Genomic DNA, 17,426 nt, shown 5'->3' on the forward strand with positions numbered 1-17,426 from the left:
TTTGTAATGGTCACTGATTTGTTTGTACAACATTAAATTTTTAATATATCAAATTTGTAATGGTCACTGATTTTTATATTTCTTTGAGTAAATATCTTTGAATGCATCTGTGTACTTATGATTTTTTTTTTTCTTTTAAATTTACCTCACTGACTTTTACTTTGTAAAACTGTTGAAATAGTTTCTCCCTCTCTTGTTTTGTAGAGCAAAGTCATCACAGCAGTGCATTTTTGTGTTGACATTTGTTAGCAGTGTGCTAAGTAGTGTGTTTTTTTAAAGCGTGGGCTTGAGGACCGTGGTTTACATCCTGTTGGAAACACTCCAGCTGGTACTTACATATTTTACCCAAGAGACTTTATTACATACTATCTTACTATTTGTACTGTTGAATAAGTTTTAATGAAAACACACTTTTAAATACATACCTTTTTTAATATAAATTTTTGTATGCATCTAGAGGGCACCAACGCATTATGGCTTCCATTAACACAAACAAAGTGTGAGTCAGTTTGATCCTAAGCATTAAAATGTGTGAGTAAGTCCACAGACTACAAGAGATGTGTTGAGTGTTTTAGTATTCTTACCCAACACGTTTTAAGACTAGCAGCAAGATGGAGACCATCCAGTATACAAAGATGCACAAGACTTTCATGATTTGAAGCTGTATTAAAATTTCTCTTTAGCCATGTAAGATGCAAGACTTTCATAAACATACAATCAAACAAAAATATAGAGAGTGTGGCAAGATTTATTTCATTTTGTAAATTAGTGGCCTATCATATCAGTATTTCATTGTGCTATAATGCCCACTTTACATAAAAGATTTTTGGGAGTTTGATTCATAAAACCAATGTTTGGGGTTAAAAAAAAAACTTAGAGAGTAAAAAGGCATGAACTTGTTCTTTTTGCTTAAATTAGATCTTGGAAATTACTTCATTAGTTTTACTATAATGTATGTACTTTTTTCTAGGTATAAGAAAATACCTTCTAAAATAGGACTGCAGCACCATCTTGTGGAAATCTTTATACAAAATAGTAACCACAGCAGGAAAAAATAAAGTGTATTCTATACAGTTAAAACCATTGCTTTAAACTAGCAATGATAAAATATTTTGAATTACCAACTCCTTTTTAATGCTTCTTCTTTGCATTGGCTTGGAAGAGGGAAGGCCATTTAATTAAAATAATTATTAATATTTAATCTTCATGGCAGGAACCTGGAGAACAATGAATCTGTTTATGTTGGTATAGTGCTCAGAATGGGAAATGCTGGTTGATAAAAAGGGTTCAAGTTGCAGCTATTAATCCTTTAACATGTGTTGAGTGATGCGATGTTAAGAAAAAGTGTTTTTAGTCTGCAGTTTAATATCATCTATATTCACTAATGCAAAATCTAAAATTCAGAGTAATTCAACTATTTCCTATTCTAGTGCTTTTGTCTACACAATGTGATGCAACCTTTTGCTTCACCTGTTTCTAGGAGAAAGCAGGATCTCACTTCAATCAAAGTAAAGCCAAGTGTGTTACAATTAGGGCAGTGCAGCTGGTTTTCTAAAGGTATTTTTCTGTACACTTTTTTTTTTAATAAAACTTTGTTTTTTGAAGATGCTGCCATAAAAAAGAAATATTTGCAATGCTTTCTAATCATCTACGTTTGATACTTTTTTTAAAAAAAATCCATTTGTATAATTGGAAACAACTAGAATCATAGAATCATAGAATTACTCAGGATCATCAAGTCCAACCACAGCCTAACCATAGTACCCTAATTCTAACAACCCTCTGCTAACTCATATCTCTGAGCACCACATCCAAACAGCTCTTAAACACATCCAGGGATGGTGACTCAACCACCTCCCTGGGGAGCCTATTCCAGTGTTTAACCACCCTTTCTGTGAAGAAGTGTTTCCTAACGTCCAACCTAAACTTACCTTGGCATAACTTGAGGCCATTTCCCCTTGTCCTGTCACCAGTGAGAGGAGACCTACCCTACACTCACTGTAAGCACCTTTCAGGTACTGGAAGAGAGTAATAAGGTTTCCCCTCAGCTGCCTCTTCCCCATACTAAACAGCCCCAGCTCCCTCCGCCTCTCCTCATAGGGCTGATTTTCCAAGCCCTTCGCTAGCCTCATTGCCCTTCTCTGGACCTGCTCCAGTACCACCATGTTCTTTCTGTACTGAGGTGCCCAAAACTGAGCACAGTACTGGAGGTGAGGCCTCACCAATGCTGAGTACAGGGGCAGGATGACTTCCCTAGCCCTGCTCACCACACCATTCCTGATACAAGCCAGGATGCCATTGGCTTTCTTGGCCACCAGGGCACACTGCTGGCTCATGTTCAGCTGACTGTCCATCAGAACACCAAGGTCCCTTTCCATCAGGCAGCTTTCCAACCTCACCTCCCCAAGCCTGTAGGGTTGCCTGGGGTTGTTGTGACCAAAATGCAGAACCTGACACTTGGCCCTATTGAAACTCATGCCATTAACCTTGGCCCATCGATCCAGTCTGTCCAGGTTCCTCTGGAGTGCCCTTCTGCCCTCAGGCAGATCAAACACTCCCTCCCAGCTTGGTGTCATCTGCAAACTTACTGAGGGTGCACTCAATCCCCTCATCGAGATCATCAATGAAGATGTTAAACAGAAGCGGCCCCAGTGATGAGCCTTGGGGGACGCTGCTTGTGACTGGCCACCAACTAGATCCAACTCCACTGACCACGACTCTTTGGGCCTGGCCATCCAGCCAGTGCTTCATCCAAAATGGCACATACTTCACTGAAGTAGTGCAGCAATAAGACATGCATTTCAAGAAAGAAAATAGCAAAATTTTTTGAAAAATACTAGGTGTATGGGGACTGCTGAATCGTGGCCTGAACCTCTAATTAATCACCTGAGGTGAGCAATGAGTCAGCCATGGGAGCACAGATGAAGGCAATTCACCTGTGCTGCAGGAAGGGGTGGAGACTGGCTGCATATCTCCTAGACCATTTAAGAGCTGACTGCCAGTGGGGAGATCTACTCTACTGGAGCTTCCCTTGCGAGCCTCGGTTACGGGTGAGTGTACCTATTATTTCTGTTTCCTGCTTTGGTGTAATAACATCATAGCCAAGCTTTCTGTTATACTATAACACTGGTATATCCATTAAGTGTGCACTAGTATAATGCTACTTTGAGCATTGTTACAACAGTTTAAAAATTGACATTGTGTGTGTTATCAGGTGCACTAGTTGGATCTTGCTGACAGAAAGTGTTGGGATCATTCCAAAACACAAATTAAATTCATCTAGACAGTATTCTTTACTATATTTTCCATCATCCCTACCTCTTTCCAATGACTTGGAAAAAATTCCTTTTGTTCAAGAGATATTATTCAAGATAAATGTCCTATGATTATAGCTTATCACTTGAAGCACTATTAGTGTGTAAGCTTACAGAATTTAAGTATTTAAAAATGTAGATTATTAATTTTAGATCCAAGAATTGTTTTGAGAATATCTCCTTAAACTTCAGTAGAGTAATTTCACCTTGTAATGCATGTGTAGATTCAGTTATATGTGGAATAATAAAGCATAATATCATTTTAAGTAAAACACTAAAATTTGGATTTGGTTGTACCTAAGAAAGGCTGAGTTCAGTTAAATACCAATATTTAAGTGTAACAATACAGAATGTGTGTTTTCTTGAAATCTATTCCATTAAGGTGAAAATCTCAGAATTTGCAGAACGAGGCTCTGTGGGGAAAGAAGCTAGTTGTTTATCCTTCACTCTTGACAGTGATTATAGAGCCCCCATCTTTGAATTATAATATGAAACAATAATTTTGTTGCTGCTTTTGGTCTGGTAATGTGGTGTGTTAAGAGTTGCATCTTCGTTACAGCTTAAGAACAAATCTGTAGATATTCCTATTTTTTTTTTTTTTTTGTTTAAGTAATTAGTTTGTTATTTTTTGTTGGTTTTTTTGTTTTTTTTTTTTTAATTTTTAGCCTTACATTTTCAGTGTGTTTTAAACCTAGGATGCATTTTTCATTTTAGTATTGTATGGGAACTGCTGAATCATGGTCTGAACCTCTGATTGATCACCTGAGGTGATCAATGAGTCAGCCCTGGGAGCACAGGTGAAGGCAATTCATCTGTACTGCAGGAAGGGGTGGAGCCTGGCTCCACCTCTCCTAGACCCATTTAAGAGCTCACTGCAAGTAGGGAAGGATCTCTTTCTGGAGATCCCTTCTTTGGAGTTTTACAGTGAGCCCAGGACACGGGTAAGTACTCTATCTATTCTCTTTTTGGTATAATAATATGCTTAGCCAAACTCTCTTGTTTATTTCATAATTATAACACCTGTATATTCATTGAGTATACAAGTATGCATAAAAATAGAAATCTAAATACATCAGACATATGTTTTGCACAATACTGACTTCTGGCCAAACATTATTTATGTCTTAGTGCTGTTTTACCATTTTCAGATGTGGGAGGAAAAAAGAAACAGCACAACCGAAACAAGCAAACAGAAAAACAACACAGAACTTTCTATCTTTATGTAGATACTCCTCTAAAGCAGGTAAAGCTTTAGAGCAGTTGAAGGAAATTAAAACACCTGTGTCTTAAGCATTCCAAGTGAGAAAAAGCAGTTATTAAGAACTACATGGCACTTCTTTGCTTAGATATCACACAGCTCATTTCAAGGTGTAGTAAACAGTAATTTTGCGTGTGCAATTTAAGTGTAGCAGATGCTGTACTTTTTACTGCAAAATTTTCATTTTCTTTAGACTCTAGTCAGAGCAGGTACTTGTTTTGAAATTAGGAAGGTTTTAAATTATCTGGGAGGGAACTGCTTTAATTAACAACAACAAACTATTAACAGTGGTGTTCCAGTGCAGTGTTCTCCTTTAGCCTTTCAGTTATTGTAAAGGAAACTTCTTATGCAGGAAAAAGAAATCAACTTCAGATGATTAGACTGGATTGAGGGCTATCAAAGGGGACTTCAGGGCATTGGGGGAGTTAGTTGTTGGAGCAGGAATACAAATAATATTTTCCTCTATTCCTTCAGTGGCAGCGAGAAATACTGAGAGGAGCAGGAAAAAATATAAACACATAGCTGAGAGACTGGTGCTATTACAGCAATTTTGGCTTTTTCAGCCGGGGGCAGTCTGATGCCTCTCATCTGTCTCAAAGAGGGAAACTGATCCTAGAGTAGGAACTGGCAGGGCTCGTTGAGAGGGCTTTAAACTGGCTATGAAGGGGAAAAGGGATAAAACGAAGCTTGCTAGAAGCGAGCCTGGGAGATCAATACCAGGGTGAGGAGTGTGGCAAATGGCTCAGTTGCATTGCAGCTATGGAAATACACACAACATGGACAGCAAACAGGAAGAGCTGAAAGCCATCGTGTCCCAGGCAAACTGTAACTTAGTTGCCATTACTGAAACATGGTGGGATCTTTGCCAGGACTGGAGTACTGCAGTGATGGCTATAAAGCTCTTTAGAAGGGATGGGCAAGAAAGGAGGGGTGGTGATGTGGCTATCTGTCCTAGAAAGTTTTTATATTGTTGAGCTTGGGGCTAGCAATGATAAAGTTGAGTCACTATAGTTAAGGATCAGGGAAGGGCCAACAGGGCTGACATCTTCATGGGGGTCTGTTATAGACTGCCTAACCAGGATGAAGAGACAAATAAGGTGTTCTACGAGCAGCTGGAAGAAGTTGTGTGGCTGTCTGCCCTCATTCTTATGGGGGACGTAAACTTCCCTGATATATGCTGGAAATACAACACAGTGCAGAGGAAGCAGTCTAGGAGGTTTCTAGAGTGTCTGGAAGACGACTTCCTTCTGCAGCTGGTAAGAAAGCTTGCCATGGGAGGAGCCCTGCTAAACCTGCCGTTCACAAAAGGAGAAGGACTGGTGGGATATGTGGAGGTCAGAAGCTGTCTAGGGCAGAGCAAACAAAATGTTAGAGTTCTCTATTCTTGGTGATATCAGGAGGGAAGTCAGCGAAACTGCAACCTTGGACTTCTGGAGGGCAGACTTTGAACTATTCGGGACACTGGAAGGGGAGGGTCTCCCTTGGGATTCAGACCTGAGGGGTTAAGGAGTCCAGGGAGGCTGGTTGCCCCTCATGAAAGAAGCCTTAAAGGCACAGGAGCAGGCTGTCCAGGGAGGTGTTTGAGTCATGTCACTGGAGATATTCAAGAAACACGTAGTTGTAGTACTAAGGAACATGGTTTTAGTGGGCAATATTGGTGATAGGTGGACAGTTGGGTCAGGTGATTTTGAAGGTCTTTTCCAACCTTTATGATTCTGTGATAGAGTCTAGAGTCAGCAGTGTATAATTTTGGAGGGTTTGTTTTATAATGATTAATTTATCCTGCAAGTAGTGACAAAATATTATACCTCGGGGTATTTTAAAGAATGATGCTGCTATGCTTATGCAAGATATTGTGAGAGGAGCTTTAAATTTTCCATACTTGCTATTCTCGTTTTACCTGGTGTTGCTGTGCTTCACTGAGTGTATATTGAAATATGATATGGGATTAGGAGAATTGCAATTAAAGAGCCATGAATAGTTTCTGTGAATGGTGAGAGTAGTTTAACAAAGCTGAACGTTTTGGCAGCACCAGTTTAAGGGATTTCCTCCCACCTTTTCTCATTCCCATCAGGTTCTGCTGTGCACTAGTAACTGAATTGACTGAAGTGTACTATACTAAAAATATGATGTGGAGGGTATTTTTTCTTTTCCATCCACATTCTATGTTTTACTTTACAAATCCACATGCAAACATTTCTCTGAACTTCCAGCTGAAGCAGCTTGATGTGTGACAACAGGGTGAGAGAAAGAGGATGTGTCAGGTTAGTGCTTTGCTATTGAAGGATTTGTTCTGAATGCACAGTGAAGTAGAAATAAATCAATTGCTACACAATGTCTCAGTGTATATATTCATGAAACCTGTTTATTCTGCATTTGTTTAACTTATGTCTGAATTATTAAATGAAAGGGCAGAATATATGAAAAAACACATAAAATAACATAAAAGGGAATCTACGTTTCAGAATTGGGTCAGTTTTCAGGTATTAAAGTAGCTCTGTGTACTACATGCTTCTGTTTTTTTTTATTTTATTTTTTTCCCTTAGCCAATTTGGTAGGTTTAGCCTCTTGCTATGTAAAGTGGATATAAAATGTACTGTCAAATAAAAACCAAATTAACAGAGGACATGTTTGGGAACCTTTTGTGTTTAAAATAGTATTTGTTATAGATGGTCACACAGTTTGACAAAAATATGAAGCATCTTCCTCTCAAGCTGAGTTTGATTCTGAAGTGGGAATTTGAATATATTGTTAATGTAGTTTGAAATATTTCGTTACTATCAATATAAGTGAATTTTACAATACATGAAGGCACCAGTTATTTCTAGTGTGCTTTATTGTTTATGAACTGAGAAAGCTGACTATGTCTTTCCTATCATACTCAGTTATGATCTGGGATTACATAGAATCTGTATCCCAATATTGTTGCATAAATTAAGTATAGTAACTTTGTCTGCTTTCTCCAACTGTAAAAAAAAAAAAAATTGATTCCTGTTGTTTTCCTCCTCTGACTGTTACACAGTTTGGTTTGTTGTTTATGCTCGCTTCTAGAAATTACTTAAGAAAAGAGTTAATGGAAAAAAAATTGTAGTCTGGTTTCAGGAGTTTTAATAATTGAAACCATTCCATTGGAAATTATGGAAGGAACTAAAGGGTGAGTTCATGAACTTACTTGAGCTTGTGTATTAGTAGTAACTTAAGCTCCAGCTTCTTGTAGTTATAAAAGTAGTTGACAGCTGTGATAATTTCAGATAAAGTAGTTGTTTTGTGTGAGCTTCAGAAAAATAGGTGCTGATATGGTGGGGAACTGCTAGACAGAATACTTCATCAAATCTCTTTGTAAGCTGTGATACAACAGTTTGAATCTCATGACTCAAGTTTTTTTTTTTTTTACACTACTATTGGAATGCTGTTCTATTCTTAGTAACTTCCATACCTGAACAGTAAAAGTCTTAGTTTTTAGTATTAAAATAATAATAAATTCTAGTTATTTGAAACGGATTGAAAGACATTGTTTGTCTTTAGTTATTTCATAGTTGATTTCAGGAACTTGGCCTTCTATGGAATTCTTGTTACGGGCATGATTTTTGTTACGCTGTTAGAACTTTTATTTAGTGACCTATATCATGGCCTTTCTCCCAACTTAAAAGGTTGACGTAAGTATGTACTAACACTGATCTGTAATCCCAGGAAGCTGTGATCTATCTCTAGGTTTTGTTGAATAGGTTGTGAACTTTGCTGTAAAGGTACAGTTTCACTAGTGCCTATGCTAGTTTAGTGAAGGCAAGCTAATCGTTGTGACCCATAAATTCTTTCTTGTTTAAGGAGAGAAGTTCTTTTGAGTAAAGAGCAAGCTGGAATCCTAGTAATGTTTATGGACTTAAAAAATGTATTCAGAATACAAAGGTCAATCCTTGTTGAATTGAAACCCAGTTACAGGAGATTCTTCTGGATGAGCTAAAAATGAACAAGGGAAGCAGAAAAAATGTCCAGGATACCACGGGTATCAGCAGAAAACTTTTTTTTTCTAATAATGCTTAAGAAGATAGGTTCATAATGTGATGTGTCGTACAATCAGACAACACAAAATACAAAGAGGCTGCATTTAATTAAAACTATTCTAGTACTGTGAACTGTTTAAAATTAAAACTGCTCAAATGAGTAGGGGAAAATTGGTACTGGGGAAAAAGTAATTACTACGAATATCTTCAAAGATGATGTGCAGGAGAGAAGATAGTTCAGACCCATATGGCATCAGAAGTGCAGCAAACATTCTATTGAAGAACTTCTCTAAAAATGTGGAGGTGGTGAACAGTGACATTAAAAAGTGAAAATGTTTGACATATTTCTCTTCTGTACTTAAGTGAAGAAAATAAGTGCTCTGTCTTGGGGAGGGATGGTTGGCCTTCAGTTTGGAATCAGCATTTCTTTTCAAAGCTTTTTTTTTTTAGTCTTTAAATCCAAAGAGAATAACAAATCATCTCTGCGTTTTTCATATTTTGATCAGAATGCTTTTAGCTTTCTGTTGTCTCCAGTGCATACATGATTTGTGAGGTATATCAAAGGTTTGTGGGTAATGGAATGGGGAAAGAAGAAGAAAAAAATTATACAAATCCAATATTCACTGCTAATATTAATTTATGCTGACATTTCAATTCAAATTTAATTTCAAGTTTATTAGATATTGTTTGATATGTTTTCCTTTTGTGATGACGGCTGTACTCTAGCTATTCAGCGTCAGATTTCTTCCTCTGACAATGAAGGTGGAGTTTCAAAGACCTGAAGTATTTTACTTTCTGCTTTGTATTCACGCAGCACAGAAACTTGTTGAAGGAATATCATTTTTGATAGGCTGTGACCCTATGACAATCTTAACGAATTAGTTTGTTTATTAGGAAGCTCTGTACGCATAACAGTGTGAGCTGTGCCATTTTGGCTGGGGGGAGACTAGAAGCAAAAGAGAAGCAGAATTCAGCCAAACTGCACTGGCTAGGCACAAAGCTAAGCCAATATGGGAGGAGAAAGAGGAAGAGAGTATGCAGCTGGGGTACCCCAGAGTGAGGCAGGTTAAGGTATCCACTTTTCGCAGTATTTTTTGCATATCACGCTTGGTTCTTGGGACTAGAATTCCCTTCACTGCTAAGGGCTTCCTTGTTAATAGCTTGCCTGCATGGGTCAGTTTGCTGCTTTTATGATTTACGAGGTGAGTGAAGATTTTTGGTACTTCGTCTCCTATTATACCTCCTCAGACAGGCTCTTCTTGACCTCTGTTAGGTCTTCTGTGTGCTTTGAGTGCCATTATGTTTTAGGATATAGCTGAGGTCAAACCTAGTATCATGGATGTCACAGTCACCTTGAATACAATGAAGACTAAAACATTGTTTTGAAGAGTTGCTGGCCAGCTAGAGTTATGAATTCTGATGAGTCTTTTTTTTCTCCTGTCTGAAAAAGTCAGCAATGACTACATGGCTGTATAATAATAAAAACAATGTAGTCAGAAGTGCAGCAGAATTGATGCTATCATTGTTCCTAATAGTATCTATAATCACTGGTCTGGTAACGTTCCATTACTTCCATTAGTCCTTTAAATACCCTTCAATGTGTTCTAAACTACTTGCTTTTGTAATGGGGTGAGGAAAGAGAAACAAACAGGTTAAGGTAAAGCAAACACTGGCACAGTAAGAAGCACACTTCTGAAACAGTTAAGTGTGAAGAAAAATGTTCAAAATGTAACAGTTTACTAATAGCGTCTAACAGAAATAGTAATATCAACTGTAGTGTAACTCTTGCTTAGTAACACCTTAAGATGAATGAGTTTTTGCTAACTCAGGACTTATTTGAACTCAAGATTTCTATTTTAAAATAGGCTCAGTACCCTTCTGTTATAAAATTTAACAGAATATTTTTTTGGAGTGATTTGAATAATATCACTTTCCATGAAAAGGAAATCTGTTATTAGTGCAGGAATAATTCTTTTCCATCTGAACTTTGAGTCAGATAATTTACTGAAGGATCATTCTTTTGTCACTGCTCCAGTGTCATCATTATACAAATGAAAAAGTGAACACTTATGCAAACAGAACCTTGGAAATACAGCATGTTCATCTAAATAAAGCACATAAATTATGATACAAGTTCTCTATTTCAGTTTAGTTTATTGGCAGTTGTAGACAGAAATGTCTACTGTAATATAAACAGTTTAGTCTTTAAGCTACTTTTTTTTCTTTTTTTCCCCTCCCTATATAAGACTGATACTTGCTGCGTTTTCAAGATAACAGTAGCTAACGTTTCCTTCTCAGGAAAAAGGTCAGCTACAGTTCTGTTGGTCACGGAGAAGATAACAACTTTGAATAATGGAGAGACAGTGTGTGTTGGTAGCAGAATCTTTGTGTTTGGGAGAAGGTTTAAGACAAAAGAACATCCCAGTAAGCTGATAAGATCAGCAGTTTTTTCCACATAAAAATTCTCAAGAGCTCCAGACAAACACTAAATTAACACTGAAATTATATAATACTTATTTTAAAAAGTTCTAAGTCTTAAAAATTATAAAGCTCTCTGCAGTATAGAGAGCATTTCAGAGCTACAAGATTTTCTTTTTAATAAAAATTGAATTTTATGTTCACTCTTTGTTCTTTGAGCACTTATTTATAACAGAGCCAGTGTTATTAGTGTTAATTATTAGGTAAAATCCTAATAATTAGGTTTAATTATTTTTCTAGCTTTAAGGTTTGATGCCCAAGAGCATTTTCTTAAAAACTCTACAGAAATTGTTGTTCTGGATTTCTTGCATCTGTAAATGTGTACTTTATCTCTTGGTGAGAAATATTTTCTTGATATCAATGAAGAATTCAATCGCATGTGGTGGTAGATGGGCCCAGTTACATCTAACTCTGTTTTTATCAGTATTATCAGGTCAACCTTGTAGTCCTCAAAGATCAGCCAAAATTAATTTTGTGCCTGAAAGAGAGATTTATTTTAGTTTCTCCTTCTCTCCACCGCTTTCCTCATGTCTGGCTGGCTATTTTGCTTAAAGCGATGGTTTTCTGTTTCAGAAACTGCTTCTTGGGTTTAATGTCTGGCTTGTTCATTCTACTACCAGAACTAAGGTCAGCTTTCTCTTTTGGTTGCATCTTCCTGTGTCTTTTTGTTGAAAGTTAAAAAATTAAAAATGAAGAACAAAGAAGATCAACAATGACCATATTTTAAGTTCAACTAAATTTATTCTGTTTGTTGGAGAGGAGCAGGTGCGAAATGGAAAAGTAACCCAAAAGAAAGAGCTTTACAAAATGTCAGAGTTTCCAGCCATTCTATTATGGTTATGAGCACATCTATTACTTTTAGCCATTAAATCATCTTTGAAGAACACTATACTTAAGCTGACACTTTTTTTTCCTCCAGTAGAAATAAATTATTTGTGGTGTTTATTAATTAATGAGGTATCTAACTTAACAATTCTTTCTTTTATGCCTTGCGTTACAGAAAGAGAGAGCTATTAATGCAGTGGCATCTGTGTTAGTAAGTATCTTCAACAAATAGAACAAGTAAACAAGATTAGTCAATTTCTATGGCTAAAGCATTGCTGTTCTTCCCTCATCCTATTTTACTGATGGAGAATCTATATCACTTAGGATATTTTTAGAATAGGGAAGCAACTGGACTTTCTACAGTCTTCAAGAGCAGGAACCATGAGAGATGTGATGGACTAGAAAGATAAATACTAGGAAATACATCAGGGAATCTGTACTTGAATATACTAGTAAAATGGTAACTACATTTGAATAAATTGCATGACTGGAGAGAGGCAATAGAGAGTAAACTCATAGACAATAGTCTTCCAAACATTTTAATTCCCAAACTGCTCTGTATGTTCCAGATCTCATTTTTGAGTAGGCAGAATCAGCTCAGGACTTATCAATGCAAATTAGAATTATCATTTATCCTCTCTTATATTTGTCAGCAACTCTTTCATTCCGGGACCATTTTCAAAACAGATTCTCATTTCTTTTCCAGCTTTTGCAATCTTATCAACCTTGAGGTTAACACACAAAAATATCACCAGATAGAACATGTCAAGAACATTTATGCATACGTTTGAAGTTGATGTTTCTACTTTCTAGCTTTGACTGCTGAGCTGTATTAGTAAGAAGGATAATACATATTAAATCTTTGTCCTAGCATTCACCAGCCTTCTTGTACATTCTTCATTCTTATGTCAGAGGTTGAGTTCTTTTTGGTATCTTAGGTGTAGATGAACTGTGATCAATTTGGAAAAAATATTGGCAGAACAGTACATAGAATGTTGGAAACGATTTCTCACCAATATTCTTTAAAAATTAAGATGCTCAAGAATGCCTGTTTCATGGTTAATTGCAGAAATTGCAACTTTAGAACAAGTGCAGCATCCTTCAAGAGGAGTGTGGTTTCACAGCTTCAGTGGTATAACTTATTGTTTGGAACTTAAAAGTTGCCAAGATAAGCACCTTTAAAAAAGAAACTGGCCTCTCAGTTCACTTAACCATGGGATCTGCTTAATACAAAAGACACTAGGCTTTTTTCCTTTCACTTTCAGGTTTCTGAAGCACATTCTCCCTAAGTTTCGGCATCTTGTCTGCCTGAGACCTTAAGGCTACCCAGAAGTCTCTTTTGAAATTGAGAAAGATTCGAAGCTACTTAGCTTACATAGCTGAAATTATGTCAGATGACCTGTGAGAAACAGGTAACATTGCAAATTCAGGTTACCATTAAAGTTCCTGTCAGCAAAGGCAATCATTTCAGCCCGTTCTTACAAAATCAACCAAATAAAGTATTATTCAAACATCTGTCAGCAGGGACTTGAGGGACTAACCCTCAGCTAAGCAAGAAACTCATAATGAAGTACAGCTGGTCCAAACCGCTTCTGCTTACATGAAGCTTCAGCACCTCTTTGATGTACAGGTAGGTCGCATTTATGACAAAATAACTTGCTAGAAATAATCTTTTTGACTTAATTTATGCAGTCTAACCCTTCTTCCTCAGGCTACTTCGTTATTTATTTTCAGGTCCTTAAAATGCTTTGCATACAATGTATCCATGTGTGTTTCCTTAAACTTGCCCTGCTATTTTTTTTTTTACCTCTAAAGCAATTGCGCCTTTCATAACTTTCTAGATAAGCAGAAACCTCCTGTGTTACATTTCCCTGTTCTCCTGCAAGACTCTTATTTGGTTTTCTAAAATGGAAAATGTTCTGATGCTTATCCGTAAATCCGTAATATTCCCTTTGGCTCCTTCCTCTGCTTTACTCTAGTACAAATACCTGCTCATCAAATCTCTTATCGAGGATTTTTTTTTCCTCAATAGAATCACCTTTTCTGTTTCTTCCAGAAATGTTTCAAAGCTCAAGGTGATTTAGAAGTTGAGAAATAAGAAAGATAAAGATTTTACACTTCTATAAGAAAGATAAACATTTTACACTATTTCCAAGTTGTGTAAAAGGAGAAAGGTAAAGGGCTTTTTTTTTTTTAGCAAGGTAGTAGATGACAGCTGAAGAAACTGTTGCTTTTGACTAAAGATGGCTCTCTTCCTTTACTCGGAAAAGGCATGAGAAAGGTTGTTAACAGTTGTGTGTACTGTGTTATAGTATCTAATAATTAGCACTATTCTGCTAGTAATTAGAAGATTATTCTTGCATTGAGGAAAAGCTTCCTAATCTCTCACACAAAACTAGGATCTTTGACTCTTTTTTTTTTTCTACTTTTAAATGGTGTTACCATTAAGAAGTTTAAAAATAAATACATCATAGTTAAAGCTGTTGCTGAATCAGAAGTTATTTTACAATGCAGTTCATATCAACAGAGGTTTTTTAAATATATTTAAATAACTCTATTTATATGTGCTTCCAACCTAACATTTCTTTTTGCATATCCTCTGTTGATTTAGATGACCCTGAATCTTAGCTTGTGTGCATGGAACTCCTACTGAAAACCTGAGGGTTTTGGTATAAGACACATCTGAGGATTTTTTAAAACTTCTTAAGTTACATGCATGGATTCTACACAGGTTTTTGTTAAGTGTAGTTTGAATTGGGCTTTTTGTATTGTTTTTGTGCTTGAAAGTTAAACAAGACTTATATGAGTTATGTGTGTTTTTGTGCACTCGGTGTTGCAGTGTTCTACTTGGCTCCTGTTGAAGAAGTAGCTTAGCCTATTCCAAACTTTGCTTTAACAATGACCTTCTTTTGTGTTTTGCTGTTATTCAACATTTGCTAGTGTTTACTGACGTACTTCCCTTATATTCAGAATAGAAAATACCTGTAACTGTAGACTGTTTGGCACACATCTTTTTTTGGAGTGGTTATTCCTATTTCTGTAGATGGTGCTTTATATCCTTACTGATGCAAAATACGTAACTTTAACAAGCGTGTTTTGTCGTCTTCCCCATATGTGTTTGTAAATTTCCACTGTTTAAAATATAAGATATCACTTTCAGTATGAAGTGTTTTTCTCACAGATAATGTTCTCCTTCATGTAGTTGCTAAGCAGTGTGTAAATCCAAATATAGAGGTTTTTTAAAGTCATTTTCAGACTGCTGGTAGCCCACCAGGTTATTGATGCACAGTGCTCTGATATTTTCTCCCTTTAATACTAAAACCATAGCAAAAATGCTACTAAAGAATATGTTTCACATATTTACCATAGGTTTGCAAGACACTTTACTTTGTGGTACACACCTGTGATTGACTTCTGTGAATAATAGATGTTGAATTTACAACAGGACTCAATTCTGCTAACTAGTTTTCAGAGCTGTTAAGAAAGAAGAATCTTTAGAAGGTACTGCTGGCTGTTAGTATGTGCACATGCTCACTGTGAGGCTTTTAGCCAGGACCAAAATCTTAAGTGCAGTAGCGAAATTGGATGTTAAAGTTATTTAGAATTGGAATTTATTGTTCTAAGTATAGAGTAAAATAGTGACAAGTGATAACTGGTGGACAGATAAACTGGTCTCATCAAGCAACAATAAATGTCAGTGGGTGCCATTTCTTCTGCACGGAGGAATTCAGTGAAAAACCTTTGCTTTACGTGTACTTCCATGTCAGACATCATTCTGTCAGATTGTCCCTCTGCTGCTATCTATTGTGTGGCAACAGAATGCACTGGAATATTGTTGGGAAGGTTCAGTCTTGGCTCCCATACCACCAACATCCACCTCTGATGTTGTGGATCAACATAATAGGAGGCATTACTTTTGGAGCAGCCCTTGCGTCTAGAGAAACCCCATGAATATATATGAATATATATGAGAATCCATGAATATATAGAGAATGAATCTGTGGTCAGGGAGGGTCTTGGGTGGTGCTATATGAATAAGAATTATTCATGCAATCTACCTCAGCACCATGTTCACAGTGCGTTTTAAGTTAATTTTCTTTCTAATTAAGTAAACCGGAAGTGCATCCTTGAACCTTTGCATTCCTGGGAATGAAGTGTGAGCATCTGTGTTTCTTTTTAATTGAAGCATTCAGTCAAGATAACGAGGGAGGACTTTCTAGTGAAAAGGGAGGGAGTGTTAGGTGTGAGTTTCAGAATCTCATTGAAAATAGAAGCATGAATGGTGTTAGGATCAACCCTGAAGAAGGTTTACACTCTGTGCCTGGGAATTGTTTGAAATGACCACTGCTAATATTGATTATCCTGAACTGTTTTACACTCAATAAACATGCTTTTCTGATGTAGAGCAAAGCACAGAATAGCTGTTTTCAACTGGACGAATAACTGCGAATTCTAATTTAAACTGAATTGTTAGTCCAGGTTGTGATTTTTTTTAATTGCTTACTGTATTTCTTCCAATTAAATTTGTGATCTGATTGGTGTTCAGTCCTCATTTATCACTTTTGTGTATTGCTTCTGCAGATGGATTTTCAAAGCTGTTTTTCAAGTTCATTTAATACATATTCTAGAAAGTAGATATGGCAGTAAGTTTCAATTTTTTTTTACTATATTCCCATCTTAAGATAATTCAAATTTATACAAATCTATTCATACAAACCACTCAAAATTTAGTCAGCGTTGGACAAGAGTAGTTTCACTGCTGGTTATGGGAAGTGATTCAGGAACACCTGGAGCTGAGATTTATATCTTTACCTAAATTATGAAAGCATTGCACATTTATGGCTCTTCAGAGGAAAGGCAGGAACTGCATTTATACTTGTTAGTGCAACAGTTAATGCGATGTTGACTAGAACTTAAAAACCCAAGATATTAAGATCAAAATCTTTTTAAAGAGGCTTTAATATTTGATCTCTTTGATGAATTAAATTACTTTTTATTTGCTTTATTCTTTTGGAAAAAAAGAAAAATCAGCGATGTGAAAAAGGCTTTATTCTTTATTATCTGTTGATTTGGCTTTCCAAAATAGAGACCTCAAGTCCACTGAAAACTATTTCAGTGGAATAAGAACATGGAAACTTTAAAGTCTCACTGTTTATATACGCTGCATAGAGGCTTGGAACGCTGATTTATTTCTCAAAGAATTGAAATCTCATTTTTACTGAACCTTACCTTTTGCTTAGATTTTTTTTTGGTAGTAGAGAGATTGAGACACAGCATGCTTTAAAGCTGTTTTTCAAGTTCTAAGATTTGTATTAATCAAAGATATTTGATTTTCTATTTTCTTGAGTGGTTTTGTATGGCCATCTCAACTGGAAACTTTATATCTGCATGAAGCTGTGATGTTTAAATCCTTCTCCGGAGATGATGAAAACTAGACTGTATGTGGCCTCAGGCCCTGTAATCTACTCTATATAATTCCTTTGCTTATAGTAGGTGTTGGATGGCTGCTAGTTATAGGAAGATCTGGCAAATTTCAGCTCTCCAGACTGC

At 36.5% G+C, this 17,426-nt stretch overlaps 1 long non-coding RNA gene across 1 annotated transcript; it reads left to right on the top strand.

Moving 5' to 3' along the window:
- Positions 1 to 13,072: 13,072 nt before the first annotated feature.
- LOC104910626 lies at positions 13,073 to 15,776 on the top strand. The gene is made up of 3 exons (XR_004159746.1): positions 13,073 to 13,288; positions 13,398 to 13,506; positions 14,488 to 15,776. It is a non-coding gene; the product is annotated as an uncharacterized LOC104910626 (long non-coding RNA).
- Positions 15,777 to 17,426: the final 1,650 nt, after the last annotated feature.

Source organism: Meleagris gallopavo, chromosome 4 (assembly GCF_000146605.3).
Source record: "Meleagris gallopavo isolate NT-WF06-2002-E0010 breed Aviagen turkey brand Nicholas breeding stock chromosome 4, Turkey_5.1, whole genome shotgun sequence".
NCBI classification, from domain to species: Eukaryota; Metazoa; Chordata; class Aves; order Galliformes; family Phasianidae; genus Meleagris; species Meleagris gallopavo.